The 23,843-nt window shown below is 37.1% G+C and overlaps 2 long non-coding RNA genes across 2 annotated transcripts in view; one reads left to right on the forward strand and one right to left on the reverse strand.

Moving 5' to 3' along the window:
• Nucleotides 1-8,139, reverse strand: part of LOC147652193 (uncharacterized) — a 33,625-nt gene extending 25,486 nt beyond the window's left edge. The window contains exon 1 of the long non-coding RNA XR_015289397.1: nt 8,034-8,139. This is a non-coding gene — a long non-coding RNA (uncharacterized LOC147652193). The remainder of the gene's footprint in view (nt 1-8,033) is intronic.
• The window catches only part of LOC111931943 (uncharacterized), a 56,835-nt gene continuing 40,984 nt past the window's right edge, over nt 7,993-23,843 (forward strand). Inside the window, exons 1-3 of the long non-coding RNA XR_015289398.1 lie at nt 7,993-8,185; nt 8,719-8,780; nt 14,619-14,755. This is a non-coding gene — a long non-coding RNA (uncharacterized LOC111931943). The remainder of the gene's footprint in view (nt 8,186-8,718; nt 8,781-14,618; nt 14,756-23,843) is intronic.

The following is a 23,843-nucleotide window of genomic DNA, read 5'->3' on the forward strand; positions in this document are numbered from 1 at the left end:
AGATGAGCCACATATGTACCCAGTTAGTACTTAAGTGATTCAAAATCCACCTTCTACACAAAATAACACACACAACTCAGTCTCTGTGAATCTCCACTAATATACATCTCAGTCAAGAGGGTAACTATACAAAAAAAGGACTGTCAGGGTGGAGTCTTTCCTCACAAGGAAAGACTTCTTTTTCTTAGGTTAAAAGTATTCATGGAACTGCTGTATTAAAGTTCATGGAATTACACCAGAAATTAATTTGGTCTTCATTTCTTGGAGTGTAAACAGTGGCATTATTATTTTGTTCAGACCTTTCTGGTCTTAATGAACTGATCAGATTATTCTATTCACAGGTTTCACAATGATGAAGACCATTATGTATTGTCAAAAGATTCAGCACACAATATTCATAACCTGAAGCTTTGCAATTCTAATGTTAAAGGCTGATAAATTAAGCAGCCTTGGAATTCTCATTAAGTTTGTCAAGCTGAATTGTCAGGTGTTTTACCATAGCTAATGGCTTGGGTGACCAACAGTCATTCACAACTGAAGCCATGATTATCTTATTAAGGTAACTGAATTTCAGAAAGGTGCCAAGCAGTAAAAAGCTCTTCCATTTTGAAGCAGGCTGCTCCAGATTACAGAACATAAATACATCTAAAAGAAAGTTTCTTCCATCTACTTATAAAGAGCCAGACACATTGAAGTGAAAATATGTATTTTTTTCAATTAGTATAAAGAACTTCATTCTTGATCTAAGCGTGATTCATACTGCTTATCTTCTCCTGCTTTCTGATACTGAGCCCAAACCTAAAAACTCCATTACTGATTAATCATTCCTGGTAAATTATAAACATCACCACACATCATCTGCATTTCCCTTTTTTCATGCAAAGCCAATCATCCTTCATGTCTGCTTTTAATGCTTTCCATTAATTTTTATCTTGATCCTCCCCCCCACCTCTTTTGAAAAGGCATTTGCAGTTCACAATTCCCGCCTCCTTACACAACAGAAGTAATTAAAATACTAAAGATACAGAAAGGGCCTTAACAGTATTGCTGCTCTCTGGCCTCCTTAGAAGAGCCCTAAACCACCTCCCAGCCCTGCTAAGCATCCTCCAAGACACCCAGTCTGGTTTTATCCAGAACTATTAAGAGACTGATAACTTACCTTTAACCCTTGCTGTTAATAAAGCTGAAGAGAGAGTCCTATTATTCATAATTATTTATCTGTGCACCATCACAGTTTTAAGTCCTACAAGACTCTCTCACTGCAGTTAATGATACTACTAACAATTTGCAACAGGTACAATTATAACTCTTCTATTCATAGATGCTGAAAGCCATTATACCATTCTAAGTGACAATCCCTTGAAGAACCCTTCTACAAAAATATAAGTAACATGAGGTGTACACAAAATGAGGAAAAGAAGGTGCAGCAGCATTCATGACAAGTTTGGGGTTTTTTTCTTCTATGTATATGACTTTTCCCTGCAGGAATTAAATTGTGACAAGCAGTCAGTTGTGGAACAGTGTAAATCATCAAACATCAGAATAACCTGAGTTCTTTAATTACACACATTCACTACCACACACTTACAGGTGCAAGGACTTCCTTCTGCTACAGTAATTTAAACTTTTACTCAGAAACTAATAAAACCAATTGTTCTGTTTATGTTTTTGGTGGATTGGCAGTGTATACATAAGGTACAGAATGCCTTTTTCATGCAAGTTCTGTGATTATTTTTCTGTCTCACATTTCAGTGGTTGAAATGAACCCCCTTCCTTATTCCTCCATTACAACCCTATAGTGCATACTGACACGCCACAACATTGAAAATCACCCCGCAACATGTATAAAACCAATTTTTAGTACTGGTCTTCATCACATGATTGAAAACAGAAGGGAATTTTTTTTCAAAGTTTTTCAATGCAGGTTACAAATCTCCCTAGGCAAGTCTGACCTTCCTCCTAGTATTGTTCATACTCTGCCTTAAAGGTAACACAACATGTGCTTTGGAACTGGGGTGTGTTGAGTCACTTTGATGCATTTTCTGTGTACTCCAGGACTGTTTAGTTAGTGCAGCGAAGCAAGGAACCATGAAAATTTTGTAACAGATGTAGTCTGTAAGTGTAGCAATAGTCAGATGAATAAACAAGAGTCCTTTCCTCACAGTGTTCCTCAAGAACAGTCATTCTGAATGATGGTGTGGAGACACACTTTGGCTCTATCAACTGTAATTAAGCTTTTCAAAAGCTTTTCCTAAACCTAAAAGAGAAGGCACTGTCACTTGAGAATCTAGAATGGGGCAGAATACATAATTTGGAATACAATTTCTGTCCCCTCAGCACACACACATTTTTCAAAACAAAAATACCATGGAACAATTTACAAAGACAGAAAATTCCTGCAATTCACAGTCTAGTTCATGGCCTTGTTCACAGGATCTGAGAACAAATAAAAAACATTATTGCCAGTGACAATTACTTTGAACTTTATTAAATCTTACGATGAGCCCATCCCTATCAGTTTCTCATAGGAGTGCTGGGAGGATTGCTCAGTGCACTATCTTCTAACTCTCATCTCAGGAGCACTGCAGACTGTCCCCATGGTGACCTTAGAGACACTTAGAAAAAAATAAATTTGTGCATGAAAAGTAGATTTCTCTGGCTAATAGCACAGCTGATCTTTAACAGCTTCAGTGCTGAGGATACCCTGCATTAGCCTTTTCCTGTGGCACAGGTACCTCTGCCGAGTGTTAAAATTCAACACACAGAAAACTAAAGCTTTGCAGGAACAGGGTGGAGTTGTCTAAAGCTGCAGGGACAGGAATCCTTTCCATGGTTTTCAGTTGTATCCTGGCCTGAACTCTGAAAACATTTCAATATTCAGCTCAAATTCTGACTGAGGTTGTTCCTTAAATATACGCTGACTGTGTCCAAAAATAAAAAGCTAAAACCAACAAAAAAACCTCCAAACCAACCAACCAAAAAATTAAAAAAAACCCAAACAAACAAGGAAAAACCCAAAAATACCCCCAAACCCCCAACAGAAACTTTTTGAAAAGTATCCCCAAAGGTTTGTCTTTGCCCTTAGTAGCACAGATGCATCGTACAGTGATAGTAAGCCAACCTGCAACTTTTTGAATTACAGAAGCATCTTAAAATTGCATTTAAACTGAAATAATCAAATGCATTTTTTTTCCAAATTAATTAACAGATTTTTCACCTGCCTGCCTAAGATATGACCTCTAATTTTCTTAAAAATCTGTTCAAAATTTCTTGCTGTTTCAAGAAACTAATCCAAGCTACTAATTATTTCACAGACATATCTTTTAATGTAAATTATGAAACAGAGCAGGCATTCTTCTTTCATCTTCTTAAACTAACATCGTCCCCTAATGTTCACATCACTTGGGAATAGGCAACTTAAAATTTCACAATAAGAAAGACATTGTTTAAGGATTAAGTGCATTTCCTGATTACACAGCATTTCAAGATTTGAATGAGTACCAAATATTAAGACCTTTGTCTTCAGGACAGATTTGTGAAATCTCAATGAGTTTCTAAATCTGCAGATAACAAACCTTGTAGGGACTACAAATAAGCTAGAGGACAAGCTAGGAATTCAAATTAACTTGGCAAGTAGGAAAGCAGCAGAAAAACAAAGGATGTTTATTCAGTGGGGACAAAGGCAAGGTTCTGTACCTAAGCATGAATAATTAGCTATGCAAATGTAGGACGTTGATCAAGCAGTTAGCAGTTTTACAGCAAAAGATAGGAGGTTTGTTATTCATCAGTGATGAACATGAGTCAACAATGTTACACTGTTGAGTAAAAGCCAAATACCCCCCTCAGACAGTGGGAAATGAGAGTCAAGATGCATCAGGCAATCTTTTCCCTCTAGGCAGGGCCAATAAAGCTTCAGCTGGAGCATGCCATGCAGCTCCTCACTTTGATTTCCAAGAAATATAGACTAACTGGAGAGAGGGAAACAGGGCACTGAAAGAGACAGGGTTCATTACGTATGACAAAAGACAGAAGTATTTGGAACTGTTTAGCTGAAAGAATAGAATATGGTAAATGTGATGATAGTCCATAAATATGAAAAGGTTTTTTGTCAGACAGAAGTGATGAATACATCTGTGTCCATAGTGTGCTAGATAAGTAAAATGTGTAGTTTCAATAGTAAAGATTCAATTTCTTCCCCAGAAAATTAGCCTCTATTCCAGCCCTTCACTCTCCCTTCCAACACAGGTGACATGGGCATCAACTCTAACCTGGTATTTTTAACAGGTGAGAGAAACGACTGTTAGGAATAAAGGTATAATAGAGGCTACTGAAGTACTTCTGAAAGTCCCTTCCAGTATTGTATCTGTTAAAAACCTGGCATGTACACATTCATACACAGACCAAGAGCTAGAGAGTAAGGGCAATGAAAGCATGAGGAGAAATCACTTCTCTGAATTTTCTACAGATTTCCTTAACTGTGGTAGAAGCACACAGGAGGAATAGAGCTAACTTAAGCTTCTAACTATTATTTGGTATTAGGGGACAAATATGCTAGCTTCTCCAATTTGGGCTGGCAGTCAGGTTTTCTACCTTCAGGAAAATACTGAAAAATCATATCTAACAACTTATTCCAAGCAATAACCCAACATTGCTCATTCTCATCATTAGCTACTGTTTTATCCCCAGCTACAGTGATTAACATGCATCCTTTTGAATTAGGCAGGCACATGCCTTTGGAGTGCAGTGAGAAGAAGGGATTAATACTCCTCTAAGAGAACACTTTTCAGAAATTAGTAGAGACAAAGGAAAGACTTGGCTAAAACACTACAGTTACTGCAAACTGACAAAAAGGATGAGGCTGGGTCAGAAAGGAGTTCCTCCACCTTTGCTTTACAAAGAACACATGTTTTGTGTTTTCTGTTTGGGAGTCTGGTATTTTTCGGAGGGGTATGCATGAGTGTGATTGAATTCAGGGGTTTTCAAACCAACAAGGAGATGCCTTGGGTCTATTTTATATAAACCAATATACTACCCAAGTTTTTTACAGCCATCATACTACCTAATTCAGAGGACAAATTACAAATCAGATATTCTGATGCAGGGCTGAAACCCTGCAGAGATCATATAGATGGTGGAAGATGGTAAATATGGGAATAGATGGTAGAGGTATGCCATTATATTTCAAGAAAAGTGTTTGCTTCCTAGGACTATAACAAGTATTTAATGAAAAAGCCAGAAAGATGCAGAACATTAGGAAACATTTAAAATCCAGATACCTGGGTCTTTTATATAGTATATATGCCATCTAGAAAAGGGATTTCACTGCCTTGTGGGAAGTTCATCCCAGAGCAGAAATCGTGTCAGAGGTAAATGTGGTAAGTGACAAGTGAAATCAAACAGAAACAAACATTGAGAGTTAACATCAAAGGAAGTTTGGAGTGGTATTTATAAGCCAGAAATATACAGCAAAGAATTGTTGTGCACATATGGTCAGTGGCGCTGCAGCAGTATTATCTATATTTACTACTACTGTCTGATAAAAAACAATACACCAAAACCACAGAATAGCTATGTTAGTGCTTTGAATCTAATCTTCATTGTCTAAATTCTATTCCTTGATGTAAACATACTGAGGATATTTTGAGAAGAGAAATTGCCACCCAAAGTGGTCAAAGGCCTCATACAGCAAATGGGACAAGAAAATGAAAATATATCTACAACTCAAGTAAAAAATTCCAAGCACCAAATCTTCATATAATATTTGCTAGCCTGTAATATTTTGTAAATTAAATATCTGAAGGGAGCTTGTATGTGTAAACACAGCAAGCAGTACTTAGTTAATCCATAAATGTATTGGCTCAAGGAACAGTTTTACCACATGGTATTGTTTAGAAATCTGTGAGGCTTCTAGAAATTCAAAATTTCACTCTGAAAAAGAGCTTTAATTCCTGTTGCCCTGAATTTTCATAGTACCAAGTTTCAGAATACCTACTGGCAAAAATAACAACACTGATTCAGATAAAATGCAATTTATTGTAGAGAAAACAGCTAGACAGATTAGACTTTAGGACATATTCTCCTCTTGATATATGTGCTTAATTCTTCTCAGCACTAAAGGGTATTATTTTTGCATGTTTCAGAACAGACTATATGCCTTTCAACTTTACTGTAATATGCAGGTTCCATTTCAAAAATGAGTGGGTGTTAATACAAGAGCATAGCACACAGTACTCAAGATTATTTAATGATACAAATAACAAGACTGCATCATGCCAGGAAGGTTCAAAATGTGGCTGAAGGAGATTTAAGTTAGCAGCCCTCTCCATCAGATAATTTCTAAGGCCATCAAAATGTTTGCATTTACTTATTTGTGTTTGCTGTGTTCAGCTAAGAGAAAACCCCTTTTATCCCATGTATGTAGAAGTGAGACTCCTGCAATAGGGCTTGTCAAAAATCCTGAAGTAGAAAGAAATAAATCACATCAGTAACATCTCCATGCTTTAAAATGCCTATATTGTTGTGTTAAATACATAAACTATTTACAATTTGCTTTGAAAAATTAAATTATGACCAGAGCTCTTTTTTTTTACATTAGTTATTCATATTTCTCACTAATTTTACAGAGCCTTGGACAAGAAACACAACATTTACATCTCACTTAGACTTTGAGGTTAACAGTTGGACTCCCCCTTGCAGGTTTTCCAATCTTAATGATTCTACAATCTCTGATGGAAGTAAGGTTTAACTAGAGATTATTCACTATTTGGTAAGAACAGTAGGGCAGATCACAAAAATGCAAAGCATTTTCTTAGCTTGTACAAATGCTGCAATAAAAAGTAGATACAAAGTGGTGCCAGAATTGACTATGAAGTCAAACACTTGCAGTAGCAATCAGGAATAAATTGAGGAATGACAGAAAATTTCATCTATCAGTATAGCCATATTTTCAAGATACACATCTGTTTTGACTTCAACACTGACTGTGGGACAGAACCTAGCAAAATATTTTACTAACTTAATAAATAAATAAATAGGAAAATAAATAGTTGGATGCAACCCCAAGTATGTTTAGACCCATGGCACTCCAGTGCTGATTGACAGAGACATCTTAGAAAGTGACCCAGACCACCTGAAGCAAACAAAATATAACCTGCAATTTAACTACAGATTCATTCAAATGCCTGGCATCAAGCAAACAATCAAACTTCTGATTTGCTTAAAACAAATTTTAAAAAAAACCTAAATGAACAAACAAACTTCCAACTTCCTCACCCCTTACTCTAGTAACAATGAAGCAATAGGTTAGACATATCAGAATTATATTATCACAATTATAGTCTGGTCCAAAAGTGATAAAAATTTAGAGGAACATGAAATATTTGATAGAGCTGCATTTTTCTCAGTTTTCTTAAATTGACTAACACACTCTCAGCAGGCAAAGTGAAAGATAAAGTCAAGTCAAAACCTTTTCTGAATAATTTTAAAGATGTTCTACTATCACAACAGAGAAACTAATACCAATCTAGTTTAACACCCTGTATTCATGTAGTTACAAGATAAATGTATAAAAGAAAACCCAAGACCCCTCAGGTGACAGGAATAATACTTCTGCAGTTTAAAAGAGTTTCATGACAGTACCTGGAGAAAAAATATACAGACTTGGGCTTTTTTCCCTTCTTCAAGAAAAAAAGAAAATTTACTTCAAAACTTATGAGAAATGAAAGAAAACAAAACAATTCTTAAACCAGCATTTGTTGCACTCAGGTGGGAATGTCAGCTCCCTCCGTAAGGGATGCCCAGGTTGCATTTTTCCTGCCAAGGGAATGGCAGAGCCAAGGCAAAGACATTCCATTGAGCAAACCCACTAATTTATTTATTTATTTTTTTAAAATTAAGATAGAGCTGGGTAGTAAGGAACACAAAGCTTAGAATCCCTTTCTCACCCCAAGGTCTACTCCACCCCTCATTCCCAGCTGCTCTCCCTGCCCAAGCAGCACAGGGGCACTGGGGCAAGGCCCAGCACACAGCAGTACCTGTTTGCAGCTCCTTTCTCATCAGGGTTCTGCACTGACTCCTTCCCCCAGGGCCCAGCTCCCTGGGATAAAGCTGTTTCTGACATGGGCTCCCCTTCACCAAGAGGAATCCCTGCTGCCACACCCCTACTTATCCCTCCAAGTGCTCCCAGGTGCTCATCCTGCTCCCCTCGCAGCCTGAGGGGTGGGACTCCAGCAGGTGCACCTGGGGCACCATGCCCATGGCTGAGGGCTCCACTGTGCTCTGGGGGCAGCTGCAACAGGCTGGAAACAGCCAGATCCAGCTGGAACCATCTGGAACGGGCTGGATGTGGCCAGGGCAGCCCCAGTGTTGACTCCCCTCAGGGGCCCAGCAGCCCCTCAGCACCGTCCCCTCACCGCATAGACCCAGCACAGGCCCTGAGGGCCACAGCATAGGCCAAACTGGGAACTCTCACCCCACCTGTAATATTTGCACTTTTAAAACCTTGCACTCATCTGACCTAGCAGTGCTGGGCAATTCCACACTGGGCACTACTGGGACCATTTTCCAAGGCGCCCACAGAGGGCGGGAGGTTCCCTCTCCCAACCCCTCTCCATAACAATAAGCAGCCCCTCAGCCCAAACCTCACTTTGACAGAAGCTGCTCTTAAATTTAAGTTAACACTTGCCATCTAATCTGAGTGTTTCTCTCACTGGTCACTAGCCACCACCATGCTCAGAGGATGAAGAAAGCGTGAATGTTGATGTAGCAAAACCCAAATGTGGGTGAGTGTGATCCATCATTTTCAGATATGCAGTCTTGCTCTGTTTTTTACTCCAAAGATTCAATGCCCCTTTGACGCCTAACCAAACTAGCAATTAGTTGTCAAGGCGCGGCTGAAATGTCAAAATAAAACCGGGAGATTTAATCAGCATTTCCATGGTAGCTGAAATTATGCTTCTTAATGGCTGAAATGGGTTGCAATAAAAGTGAGTTGACTGTGTATCCCTGAAAATTGATTCCTGGAAGAACAGTCAAACACAATTGCTTCAGGAAAGAACATTAAAAAATATTAACCATGGGTCTCTCAATTGCCTTAAAACATGGGCATAAAATCTAAATCTCTTTAGGAGTATACCAAATTTAGCCGTAGATTTAGCTGGAGAAAATAAACTTAGAAAAGGAGATTTCATTTGGAATAAATCTTCTGAACAGCCTAGCTGATTGCCTTTTCATAAAGACTACCTCTTCTGTGGGGAAAAAATGCTAACGAACTCTCCCTGGTGCTTTGGATATTTGAGGTTTTTTGGTAAAATATCTCATTATTTTCATTTTACAGCCACAGATAATAGTGCTCTATCACCAGGACAAAGTATATAAAAAAGGCAAAAAAACTTGATTTGAAAATTGTATGTTTGACTCATGAGGTCAAAACTGGAAGCATTATTCTGTGTGTGACATTTAAATTGAACAGGTATCTAAAAGTATTCAATAAACATTTTAAAGATAAAATTATTTGATAAACAAGATTTTTGTGTTGGTATTGCAATAGACACCAATTTCACAATATCTCAAGAAGCACGTGCAGTTCATGTTTACAACTTTTTTGAGACGAAATACTCTGCTACTTATGTTCATTCTTAGGGATTATTTGCAGTTTGACAATTAAGTTTTCTATGTCTCAATACAAGATATTTGTGGGGAAAAACATGGAAACTGGTATTCATTTTGCAGTTCTCCTTCTGGATAATGACACAGAAAATACTTCCATCATGCAAATTAATCTTGTGGAGAGATGTGACAGACTGCTGTTAACTACCTTGCTGTCAAATTTTGAAGCAATATCTCATTTTTCTTTAATTTTTTTAAGTACCTAAATCTATCAGTACATTTTAAAAAGCAAAGTAAATGAGAAAAGGGACTTTATCAGCTTTACCTGCGTGTCCATTTTATGTTGATGATATCCAGGGTTCAAGAGCTGAAGCTCTAGTAAAGGGTAACAATTTCATATTTTGTCATTGCATGATAAGAAAGGACAAGTTCAATAACAATGCAGCAGATATGAGGATTTTCATAGTTAGCAGCCTGCCTGTCACACCCCTCATTATCTTGCATGCAGATGGCTTTTACAATATTTTTCCCTAGTATCCTGCAATACTGAAACGAATTCTATAAAATGATTTGCCATATGTTTATAAATACTATGTACATAATGATTACACCTAGGCTGAAAGAGAGGACATTTGCATATGGAAGCTGTCAGATATCTCACTAATGGGCAATATTATTTATACATGCACCTTACAATTAATTACAGATGGAGATTACTACTGGGAGAAGACTTAAAGACAGTTGGTTTAGCACAGTCTCACAGGCTTCATATAGATGAATTGAACTACCTAAACACAATTTGAAAAGTCAGGAAAGGTTGTGTGAATACCTAACTTTGCTGCTGCAAATACATAGCCAGCCATTTATCTCATTCATCCCAAATTAACATTTTGGGAATAGGACAAACACTGTGACAGGTACTTTGAATCAAATATTGATATCAAAAGAGCAAAAATTAGATAAATATTCTAGCAAATGCCAAGTCTAAGTGCTGCAATGACAAGAACTTTAGGAAATATTTGAAATAGCTGCCCATGAAGAGAATTGTTCTTACAGGGATGCTTAGCGAAAGATGTGTGTAGAGTGACTTAAGAGATGCACCATTTCTCATTAACACACGAACTTTAAAGCCATGGCAGTACTTTGCAGCTCACAAATACACAGGGCAAGAGCAATGAGAGGAAAGGAACAGGCTGATGGGCCAGCAAGAGCCAAATACACAGAGTGGCCTGCGAGGGAAGGAGCAGGGAGATGCAAGGCAGGCAATTTTATCCCACCTCCTGCCTTGGGTGCCCCATCTTCCAGGTGTTCTCTTCTGTAACTCACAGAATATCCTGCAGTTGAATTACCTGGTTTTGTCTGGCAAAGAGAGTGACTGCCAACCCGGCAAAAACTTGATACACCTGTTTCTTTGCATTTTAATATCATTTTTTATCATTACTGTTGCATTAACTGCTGGCTCCCTCAAGAAATATGCACATTTAAATCTATAATAGTATTTTTCTACTCTGTGTGAAAAACTTCTTGCTCTTCTTCTGGGTATATTTGCAAATCCAAGTTAGAAATATCCTCATTAGCAACCTGCTTACACTTATATTTTGTGTATTCTAAATGATTAGAAGGACTGTCCAAAACAGTAGCGGACTTTGGTCTCAGACCAAAAAAGAGGTCATCCCCTTTTATTTTGCTGCTACTTCATCCAATGTTTAACTACTTTCAGCTAAATACCCCTAAAACTGCTGAATATTAATTTTTTTTTGGTTGTAGTTCTTCCCATTCCTGCTAACTCAAAGAATTTCATGTTGCAGACAACTCTTGTTTTGATCTCTGCTTAGATAACTTTTTTGTATAAAAGACTTTTTTCCCCTTCAATCCAGACAACATGATGGAGACTCTCCATGCAACCTCTTATTTTCTTTCACTGTGTGTGTTCTGCGGTAGCTGTTAGCTCTGCATTGAGAGATGTCCCAGAATGAAAGTGCTGAATTACTCATGCACATGTAGGCATTCAGAAAAAGTACCGTATGAATCTCAAATAGCATTTAATTTGACATTATGGCCTATTCAGCATGCACAATATTCACATAACAATCACAGTCCATAGTCATGTTGTGCTAAGAATCATACAATCGCTTTGTTAGACTCACTTTCAGAAAAGCTGCTTTTCCAGTCCAACACATAAGCCTGAAAGTAAAATCATGGAAAATTCACAGCAATTATAAATCCTCTAGAAATAAACTAATTTATATGTCATTTAAAAAACAAGACTCTTTTAGGTTGCTGCATGTATCTAGTCATGGAATTTTTGGAATTATTATAGGTGTGTTCATCTAATATGGAAATGCAAGTACAATGTAACCACCTTTCATCAATAGGTCAGTCCATGTTTTGAAAACTGTTTCAGGGGAATTCATGCCAGAGATGTGTGCACTGAAAGTTGTTACAGCAATCACTGTTAATCAGTCTTAAAAAAAACAAACAACAAAAAAGACAATCCCAGACATTTTGTGGACAGCAAAAGAAATCAGACATTCCAGGAGAAGCTATTCAAAGCTCCCATTTACTTCCCTACATGCTCTGCAGAAACTTCCGTGACATTCCAGATGAGGTGCTGTGAGGAAGGACACGGATTTTGTTCCTGCTTCTGTGCCTGCATCACAGAGCACCTCTAAGAAATGATTTGGACAAAGATTTTACAGCCTGTATGTACTAAAATGCATGAGTACCTGTTCTGCACTTGTAAGAGTAAAAAAAAAGCAGGAAGAACGCCCACCTACTTCATATAAATAAAAAATAGAATGTCTCACTAATGCAACATAATTTTTAAGTTTTTTCCTCTCTGATTCAGTAGCTACAGAAATTATCACGCCCTAAACTGACTCCTCTGAACATCAGACTTCTCACTGTGTGATCTGACATTAAAATACATTCATTGACTGGCTGCAGAGCTGAGACTCCACGCACTATTCCCCATGTATCTTTGTTTAGTGGCTCTGCACAACAGATGGAATTTTATGTCATGCAGCATTAGGCTACTGTTAAATTTTAATTTCAATTAATGGTCTTTATACTCTTTTTTTATGCACACTAGGGATACTTTAGGCATCCATTTCCCTTCTAATTAGCTTTTATTGCTGAATTCATTCTGAATCTCTGGAAGTCATTAGATTCTCTAGGATTTTCAGCTGAATTTACTTACTCTCTAATAAAATTAATTAGTCCATAAAAAAAAAACCCAAAAAAACAAAAGCTGAATTTGGTCTACTTTTATACATATAGGTAAGTATTAGAAGTCTGAAGTGTCTTCACATCCCTTTCTGCTACAGTTTGCTTGCTAATGTTCACTCTTATTCTGGTTATTGATATCAGTGTTTCTCAGGTTGATGCTTTGCCTACTTCAGTTCTAAAATGAAACATGTTTCTGGGGCTATGTCTCCTAGTTTATGGCACAACATCACTTCTATGCCACTTTGTGTCAAAGAGCAGGTTTGTGAGTTTCCCTAGAATATTGTGCTCACTATAAAACTGAGCCTAAGGCACAGGTAATTTTCACAAGCACTGCTTGAAAAACTCAGATGATCTATGCTGAAAAATGGTAATAAGTATAAAAACTTTTATTGGTCTGTTGGAAAAAAGAGAAACAACCAAGGTAATGCAAGAAAGAAAGACATCAATATCACTCCAGTTTTCTGTATTTTTAACATTTAGACAATTGTTTATAAAAAGTCTTGGCTAGCTTAGTGGCACAACAACATTAAGCTCTAATTTATCACTGTGCTATAACTCTGAAAATGCAATAATATACCTTCAGGGGAGAGGCAGTGAAAAATTTCTTATTTTATAGATTACAATGGAATATTTATGACATTAGTTAAGAGTCTGTGACAACTTTTGTGGTAACCTCACATTTTGAGAAGCATAAATTCTATGTGGCTATTATATGGCCACAACACAAGTAATTAGTAAAATATTGCAATATTTATAAGACTCAGAATTGAACTTATCACATAGAGTTTCCTTTACCTATGCTTTTTATAATATCAACACACATGCTGCATTACGTTTAGAACCTGGTTATGAACATTCTATAGACATTTCTGTCTATTCAGGTGTCTAAATAAAAAGGTACATTTATACAAGAGACACCATGAGTGACATCTCTATGGTTGTTGTATGGTTCAATGCAGTGGTAACACTTGTTCTCATCACTTCCTATAGGAAAGTGCATCTCACGTAATTATTCGTTCTATTCAACTCCATTCTTTTTCTATTCAGCTCCATTCTGTTCAACTCCATCCAGAGTTCCATCGTTTGGAAGAACCTGGCTTCACAGAGGTGACAGCCTCACAGGCAAAAGGCATTTTCATAGCAGACAAGCAGTGACAGCTGTGAGAGTTTAATATACAGCCAAGGGTCTAAAGCCTGCTCTGAAACACACATGTAACACAAAGTCCATACTGTCACTGGAAGCGTGAGAGCTATGACAGCAAGGATGGTGTTGTTTCCTTGTCCACTTTGGCATTTCCATACTTAGGATATCCTCACCAAACTAGCTCCAGATTTCCAGATAAACTAGCTGTTTAGTAGAAAAGAGAAAGGGGAATTTTGACAAGAAAAAGTACTTCAGAATTACAGACTAATTTAATGTTTCCCTGGTTTGCTCCTGTAGCAATAGCTGATTTTTTCCATTCTGATTTAATTCCACATGCAACGCCTAAGAGCAGCAATACCTGGCTTTATTTTAGTGTACTCCCCCTCAGCTCTTCCCTCTTTTCCAAGTGCATGCTCTTGCAAAGCCCAAGCCTCTTCCATCTCTGCAGCAGGCACAAGTGGGCATGAACAAAAGAACAAAGCTGGCTGGTGGGCTCATGAAAAAGTGCATAAAAGCAATGACAGCTCAAAGATGTACCAAGGAAACAGACACATCCAAAAGGAATGCTTTACACTGTGTCATAGTTGGGGTGCTCAAGCTAAATCTCTGATCCACTACCTACCAGGTTGTTGTTCCTTAGCTTGCAGGGAGAAAGGGACAACAGAAAACCACTGAAGAGGAGTCAGTCGTTCACAGTGGTCCTCCACAGGGGAAGGACATCAAATATTTCAGAGCAGACCAAGGATTTTTTCTCAATCGGATAAAAGTTCCCATGAGGTAAGGTATCTTGTTCAGGCATTGCCTCAGAATGGTGCCATCAGTCTCACCCTCATAAACACAAAATAGATAAATAATGGAAAAGATTGAAAAAAAAACTTTTGAAATTCACTTGATCATATTTTTTTTTTTCCTCAAGTATAATAAGCAACATAAAAAGCAAGTATAGTAGAAGCTTAGAAAATTAGGTCACTCAAAGAAATTAAAAGGCCAAATCTGCTTTGCCTTTGTGGAACAACTGGTAAAAACAAAAGCAAGAATTACTCCAAATGGTGTTTTCTTAGGCTTCTTCATTATCATTTCCAGGCAGTGCTTTATCACAAGATTAAAACAAAAATAAGTAACTGTATTTATAGAAAATGTTTAAATATTCATGGTCATGAAGCATGGCACAACCTCATTTTATGATATTTAGACGCATAAAATGTGAAATAAAATTATATTTTCCCCCAATTCAACCTTTTTAAAAGGAAATGCTGACTAAAACAAAAGAATCATGCAAAACAGATGATCAGAATAAAAGGATGATCTGAAGTATGAATGTTAACTGAAAAGCTTTCATTTTTACTCAAAAGCTATTATGTGTTTTCTTCTACAGTTTTTGGGTTTGTGATTTTTTTTTTTGCATAAATAAGTTTAAACAATGGGTAATACAGATTTATCCATAGATAATTTTTTTAGTCTGGAATTTTAAATAGTCTCAAGAATTCAACCTGCTCAAAAATGAAGTAATAAAATCTAAGCTACCTGCTCCAATGAACATACTTAATTTCTCCTCCATATAATATAGGTATTTTTCCCATGAGCACATTCCAAATGCAAAATTTGGAACACTAGTGTACTTCATTGGGTTTATGTTTTCAATATTATTTTTGTTTTACAAATCTTCAACTTTCATTTAATCCTCATTCAAGGAAATTTATTTTTAACATGTAAAGATAATTAAGATTTACTGATTAGTGAAGTTTGAATTGTTGTTTGTTTTTTTGCTTTTTATTTACTGTTTTTTAAAACTGATGCATACCCCTAATGGATATGCAATTTTTGCTTTAAAGCATTGAGTTAAGAGTTCCCTGAAATTTTTGAGCACTTGTCTTTGAAGTATCATCACTTCTCTTTGAAACATTCAAACCTGTTTCTGCCAGTCTGTGCTCTGCAGCCACTTCACCACAGAAACCCAGGAGCTGTGTCTGCGAGTCACTGCCACCCTTCCCAGCTTATTTCCTTCTGCAGCTTTTGTTTGGGATTATTTTATTGTGTCAGTGACTAACAGGCCCCCTTGGATTGTCATCCTTTATTGCCTATTCCTGACAGCTGCAAAAATACTGGCTTCCTTTTTTAATCATGAAATGAATTGTTGCAGGAATGGGGAATGCTACAGTTTCCTCCACATAACGTTCTTCAATCAGAAAATTGTAATTTCTCAGATGCACTAGCACAATATGCTAGGAAACAGCTGCATAATTTAACTTAATTGTTAAGCAATACCTCATTATAGCTAGACAGTAAATTCAGCAGTTCACATTTTTTTGTGTGCCTCTCATCTTTTCAGTGCTCACATCATGTTCTCTTTTTCATCTGCCTTTCTTCTCCCAAAGGTGCTGGAAAAAAGCCATATTTGCAATAAAAATGAATTTAATCTTCTTTAAGAACCAGTTTAAATTCATGGTAGATGCTTAAGATTCAAATTGATAGGAAAGTAAGCCTTTCTAGATAACCCCAGAAAATCTGTAGCAGATACTCATCTATTTTTTTTTTAAACAAATAAAACCTTCATCCAAAATCCAAGAGCAAGTAATAATTTTGTTATGAAATACATCTTAGCCTCTAAAGGCCTATGATAGCAATAAATATTATTCAGCAGAGTAGAGATGGAGAGCTTCAAAAAGAATACAATTCAATGCCAGCCCTGAGTACTTAATATACAACATGTTTTAAGACACTACAGGGCATGAAAGTATTTGCATTCCCCACTAGTTCATCTAAGAAAATGTAATTTATGGTATGAAATTGATAGGACAATGTTGGCAGGCTGACACTCTCTTCTCCAGACATTCAGTAAATCTAATTCCTTCCCTCCTTCCTTCCCTCCTTCCCTCCTTCCCTCCTTCCCTCCTTTTTCACCCTGAACCAGTTAATTTTAAATCTTTTTTAATTCCAAGGGGTTTTTTCTGTTAATTAAGTACTTTCTGAGTCAATTTTGACTTATCAAATTACATTTAAGTTCAATGGCCAGACTTGGCTATTTGCATATTGTATTCATATTATATGTCTATATGCTGATTCCAACTCCCATGCAAGTTATTAATTTACTGGACTCCCTAGGTCAACAAATGAAAACATTCCATTCAGTTTCTATATTAGATATATTTTATGTTTTAAGTAACTGTTCCAAACATGCATCACTGTTATTGCTTTCATTGTCTAACCACATGATCAGGTGCCTCTAAAATATTTATATTTATACTGGAGCTGCCAGTAACTGCCAGGTGTGTTACCAGTCCTGCAGCTTTGGACCAGAAGATTTCCTGTTTTCTGAATATGATTTGATACTGCCTTTCTCATTGAAAGACACAGCTTATTATGTTTTTAGTGGTTGTACATTCCCTTCTTGTATTCTTACACAATACAATGTGAGAGAAGGAAAAGATTTTACCATCACAAAGCTGCAGCTCATCCTCTTGCCCCCTGGAATGGATTTCCTGGCCTCTCCAGTGCTGAAAACAGAGAACACAGCATCTTCATTTGTAAATGTACTTCCAGCTATGTAAAAAGCAGACAGAACTCATTTTGAGTAAGATCAGAACTGTAAATATTAAGAACAACCACTCACATTCCCTGCTGTAAGTTAGGACTATTATAGAGAAGCACTCAAGAGAGAGTAGGAAAACTTCAATGACCTTTCTTCTTGCCAGTTCTATGTACTATGAGCAATCAGTAATTAAAGGTGTTCTGTATCTGTAGCCAAACATTAAAAAAAAAATAAAAAAATTAAACCTTGAGCCTTTGTGGGAAGGTTTTGAGGTTTTGTTTCTTTATTATTTGATTTTGCTCCCTTCTTTGTTCACAGAAATTAGAATAAAATCACTTGGATGCAAGAAACAATAACATCAGTAATCTGAAAGTGTTTAGTCAGACCATGTAATTACTGATACCAATCAATCATCCCTGTAGCTTCTGATCAAATTCCCCACACACTGAAATTCAGCTGGTTTCTAATAAACCTTTCATTACTAAAAAAAAATAAAGCAAGGTTTTTGGCATATTTATAACCCTTTCACAATTAAATGTTGGGTTTGGTGGCGTTTTTTTTTTATGATTACTGCACACCTTAATACAGGCTAACTTCATTAGATGGGCTGAAGAAGTTCATAATGCTGTACGTAGTTTTTCTGCTAAGCAACATCAGCATCTCCTGATTTCATTGATATCTATCCAGCTTGTTTCCCATATTGTGGATTAATACACAATCCTTGCTCTTTCTCCCTCTTGAAGAAAAAGGTCCTGATCACTAAACCTGGACTTTTTATAATCAGGATGTGGAAGTTCAAACATGTGAACCAAACAAGGTGAAAATAACTAGCTGTGCATTAGTATGCAATTATACAATAAAATTTGCCTGCAGTTAGACTAAAGGGAATGACTAATTGGCTTCCTAACATGGTCATCTAATTAGAGTAAGCAGAATTACAGTCATTACATTTCATTCTTAAGAAAGCCAGTTTTTGTTGAGAGTTACAGAAGAGCAGTAGAGAAACAAGCTTACCAATGTTTGCATAAGGGAAGGAATATTTCATGTCTAAATTAGGCAAGGGAAAGGAAAAGATAATCCTTTTTCTGGTGATATTTAAGTGTATGGTTTATACCAACACTATTTCCTTGCTACAGCCAAAAAACCCCCAGTGTTTTATTTAGAACAGGTTTTAAAATAAGTGTAAACCTGGGAGAAGTTAACAACTACTATGAAATATTGCCAGTATACAAAAAAATAACTACACTGCCTGACTTTAAAGTGTCCGCAGCAATAGAATTAATGTTTCCATTGTGCAATTAACCTCTGTGTTACAAACAGCACCTGACCTCAGTGGCAGGAGTTAAGAAAAGCACTCACTGTGGCAGAAGCAGTTTCTTGCACTCTGCTTCCAACCTGTTGCAACACACTCTGTGGCTGAAGGGATGTAGTTATATACTGCATATTCTATTGTTCCATTTTATACACATATCCTAATCACAGACTCCTTACATAGTCCAGGTATTGGGAAGACTCTGATCATGGACCACTTTTGTTCGCCTGTTCCAAGCAGCAAGGTATTTTTGACCAGGTCAGAGTCCCATTAAGAGGATTTCTTAGTGTGGTTCAGTATGTCTGAACATTATCTAACAAACCTGATTACGAGTTCACTGTTCCTAGTTAAAATTTAAGCTTTGGTGAAGAAATTACACATGTTTAATGTGGAGATGAATCAGGTCTGCTGATGAAAAAGTGTCAGAAAAGGCCAATAACTTAGCAAACTGGAAAATGCCAAAGAAGGACAGCTATTTGTTCTTTAAACCAAATCTCCCTAGAAGAGTTTGTCAATCTGCTGTTGTAAAATATTTCCAAAAGGTTCTAATAAAATCTGTGGGTTTGCTTACAACAGAGAAAAAAAATTCAGTCCTTCTATGGTCAGTGGAGCAGCTATGAAAACAACATAAAACAAAAAATAAATCCAAAATACAAAACCTAAAAACAATTACCCAAACAAGTGTAACTTGCCTAATGTGCTAAAGTAAACAATAATTCCATTAGCATATTTTGCAGTTCTCTGATAGCCAACCATACTTATCCACAAGGAACTGAGTCTCTGTTCTGCATGAATTAACCTTCATTGTTATCTCTCAGAGCTTTTGAATGACAAACACTGTAACAATGATTGAGATTAAAATGTTAGCCTGAAGTCAGATACCTGATACAATGGCTGAATCCCTAATTCACTTTTAAATTGCTTAAATAATGTTACATTCAAAATTTTCTGCATGAATGAACATTAATTCAGCTAAGGAAAAAATGTTGCCATGTTTAATTCAATAGTTTTAAAATTTTAGTTATTAAAATATTCTAATTTAGCATTTCCTTTGGTCTTCTATTTGCTGCAGTTCGTTTTAAGATGCATCAATAGGCCATGATAAAGAGATTAAACAAAGCTGTAAAAAATCTGCCCAAACTGACTATTTGGGTTTACTACATAGCTTTTTACACAGACAACTATGACAAAAATAAATTACACCATTTGATAGCAGATTAACACAATCATGGCCTCCATTTCTACAGCAGTTCACTGATAGGTAGGTAACAACTAATAAAGAAGGTTCTTGAAGCCTAGTGGGTTTAATTCTCTCTGGCATTTAGACATATGTTGTTCCTTGAAAACTCCTAAAAGATTGACACTTGATAAGAAAGTGCTGATCAAAAGTCTTGTAAAGCATAATCTGAAAGCCTCAATTCTGAACAGTGATTCTTAAAAAATCACTTATTTTGAAACTAGAGAATTTCTAAAATGCTCTAAAGTTCTTAAAATATTCTGAGTTTAATGAGCTGTCAAGTGAACAGCTCAATGAAATAAAATAAATCAGCATCAATCTGATTTAATATATTTATTAAGGGTAAATTATAGGAAAACCCACACACTATGAGTAGAAACTTACGACTTTTGCCACAGAACTTTTTTATTTCTCAGATAAACTCTTGAAAGTAAAGCATTCATGTTCAGTAGGAGATTGTATAATTGGCAGAAATAGATTCTTCACTACGAATCAGGGAACCCTATGCTTTTATTTCTTCTACCATTTCATAAATCTTCATATGCATTAGAACAGGTAGCAGACCAGCTCTCCACCTCCCTGCTGCAGCCTGAGAAGTCCCAAGGGAGGCAGCAATCCAAACTGAGGCAGCTTTTAGGTAATAGGCTATCCCAAAATGGCTCAGGTAGGAAGGAGGAAAAGATTTCTGATAAAGTTCAAGAACTTACTTCCTCAGGTTCAAATTAAGATCTGATTTTAATCATTAATGTATCCTTGCTGCTCTGCCAGTCTGGATTCAGTGTTACAGCACTCCCAAGACAGTTCTTAGCTGAGCTTTAGGAATCTTCTACCAAACACAGTTTTTGAAGTTGGGGAAAATACCAAGAGCATTTGGCAAGAAGGCTGCCACAGGCCAGGTCCCAGATCTGCTTTTATCCCAGACACCTTTTGCTGAAAAGGAATACATTTATCCACCAGCACCAGGAAATTACCATTTGAACAGAGTATTTCAGGCCATTCAGAGCACTGGGGTCATTTCCTTTCTGGACAGAGTTTTTTGAGTGCCACCTGTTAAAAGCACACTTCCATTTGGTGTTAGCTGGCTCAGCATTCATTGTTCTTACAAAATTCTCATATTTTTTTTTTGACCATGACACAAGAAGTAATTTGTGAGGGGACAAAGATTCATTGGGGCCTTCACCTTGCAGGTGTTTCCCCTGGCTGCTTCCAGTTGCTGTTGGTCTGCTGGGTCACACTGATATCACAATCCCTCTGTTGCTGAACATCCAGCTCTGAGGCAGCTTTTGTGATCGATTTACCCAGATAAGACACAATAAGATAGAAAACCCCAAGACATACAGTTTTTCTGTAGATAATCATCCACCCAGACATCCAGGGTATACCTGAGGAATGGCAGCAGTTTGTGCACCAAGGTGTGAGTGTTTGTCTTGCAGCCTGAGGTGAGAAGTTAAGGAAATGTAAATATCCAATACTCAATGAAGTATTTTCCCACTCTCAGGTTGTCCCACACACTGTCGCAAAGCTGACTGTGATACAGCATTGGGAATGTCTGTCTCAACGCATGTGTGCCCACAATTTAATCCTGTAACCTCAAGAACATCATCATCATTTATCTTCTTCCTGGAGTGCTCAGCAAGCTCAAAATGTATCTATTTGATATTTAACTCGGGCATAGGTTCATGTTCACATGGAAATATCTCTCTATATACCTCCCTTTAAATGAAGCCTCTGCCCTCACTTCTTTTTGAAAAAGGCTTTTTAGTGCAGGCACACCTTAAGGACACGAGCAGAGTTTTGCTACACCACAAAAGTAAATGTGCTCATTCCATGTTTACTGGGACTTTTTTACCCCATTGTGGAGTGTGGAGGTCTATTCCCAGTGACAAACAGGCTGCCCTGCTCAGTGTTCACAGGCCAGTGCACAGCCTGCTGCCATTTAGCAGTGACACTGCTGAACAGCAGTAGGGATTCTCTGAGGAGAAATGCTTTTCTGAACAGGCAACCCTGAACTCAGGAAGATGCATTAAATGAGCTTTCCTCAAAATTTTGAAATATTCCAGCTGACAGAGACAAAAATTCTCAATTTCCACTTTCCTAATTGCAAAGCCAAGTTAAGGAAATGTAGTGTCTTGCAAAACAGGGAGAAAAAAAATAAAGTGTTCCTCAGTATCTACTTTACTTCCTCTCAGCTTTGAGTAAATGCAGTTTGCTTGTACACAGTCATTCATCACATACACAGAACATGATCTTGAAGGAAGGGGCTCTCCCTGGAAAAATTGCTGTTGCTGATATATCCTGCTGTTCTATTTCATGTTACACACCTCCCTACATGGCATGACACAGGCAGAAGCAGCATCTCTGCTGTCCTGGACAGGAGGCAGTGGGAAAACCTGCCTCACCTGCTGGGCATGTCCTGAGCTGATGGAGCCAGGCTGCAGGAATAATTTCATCCCAAAGATAGTCGTGTCAGCAATATTCTAGGAATAACACACAAAACCATAAGTGATTAACTTGGCTACTTTTTAATATTTTTTAAAATTTAAATTTAGCTTAGCAAAATATTTCTAAATAATGCAAGGAAAACCTTGATAAGTACTGAATATTTTAATTAACATCTGGGCTGCACTGATTTTATGACTGGACAAGAAGAATTGATAAATTATTTTATTACCAACTTTCTGTAATACAACAATTTAGCTGAGAAAAAGAACAGTGCAGATTCATTATGCTAAGACCCTATGATATACTTGTCAGACCTCAGGAAACAATAACTGAATTAAAAATATTAATGCTGTAAAATTTAAAAAAGCAAACCTCAAATTGCTTACTGACCTGAAACACTGAGGAAAATTAACCAGCAGAAGTAAAATCAGCTTGTTTACATAATTCACCCAGCTCAGCTGAAGGCTTCTAAGTTATAAATAAAATAAAAGGATATGCTGGATACTTAGCCTGGTTTTCCAAATGTCTCCTTCACACAGTTTGCAGGTTCAATTTGTGTGTTGGTGCACACTCACCGCAAGACCCTGGATAATCTCAGGTCATAGAAGTGTATTCTTGGCTGTAATTTTTGTATTACTTGCTTGAAAAGTTGTGGTTCTCTGCAACAAAGGGTGAGAGAAAAGGAGGCATGAAGAAAAAATACTTGCCTCAGACTAGACAGTCTTGAAAATGCACTCTTCTGTGCCTAAGCCTGTGCTGAGAGGACAATAGGAGTGGGAGAGAAAAACCCAGAGAAGGCAAAGAAAATCCTGATTTTCGATATGTGTGAGGAAACCAAAGGAGATGATCTTCAAGTGAGGCACTGAAAATAATGCATTTTGTTGCAACAAATGTTACTGAGAACATGGACAAAGCTGTTCTTTATGATGTTTTCAAGTCTTTGCTATTTTAAACATTCCAGTTTACTGAATGTTTCTTCTGTTTTGAGTTTCTTTTTCACACTTTAATAGCAGCTCCAGCAGGGATATTTAAATGTTAATCTGGCATTAAAAGCTGAATTATCACTTAAAATAGTACAAATATAAGCTGTAGGTGTACACTGTATGTTCTGAGGCCATCGTTTCTCAGTGGCATGCCACAGAGTATGGGTGTGAAGCAAAGCCCTGGCTCTCCTCTCCAGCACAAGGCCTTTCTGCTCCAGTGCAGCTCGATGCACATCAAAGCCTTGTGCCGAGTCATGCATTGGAATCCTGAATGTATTTGATATGATGGCAGCTGAGGGAGAAGTCCCTGACAGCAGCTGTGATTTGTTTTTCACAGTTAGGTATCTCTTTATTCTTTGAAT

This window comes from Cyanistes caeruleus, chromosome 7 (assembly GCF_971803275.1).
Source record: "Cyanistes caeruleus chromosome 7, bCyaCae1.hap1.1, whole genome shotgun sequence".
Taxonomy (NCBI): domain Eukaryota; kingdom Metazoa; phylum Chordata; class Aves; order Passeriformes; family Paridae; genus Cyanistes; species Cyanistes caeruleus.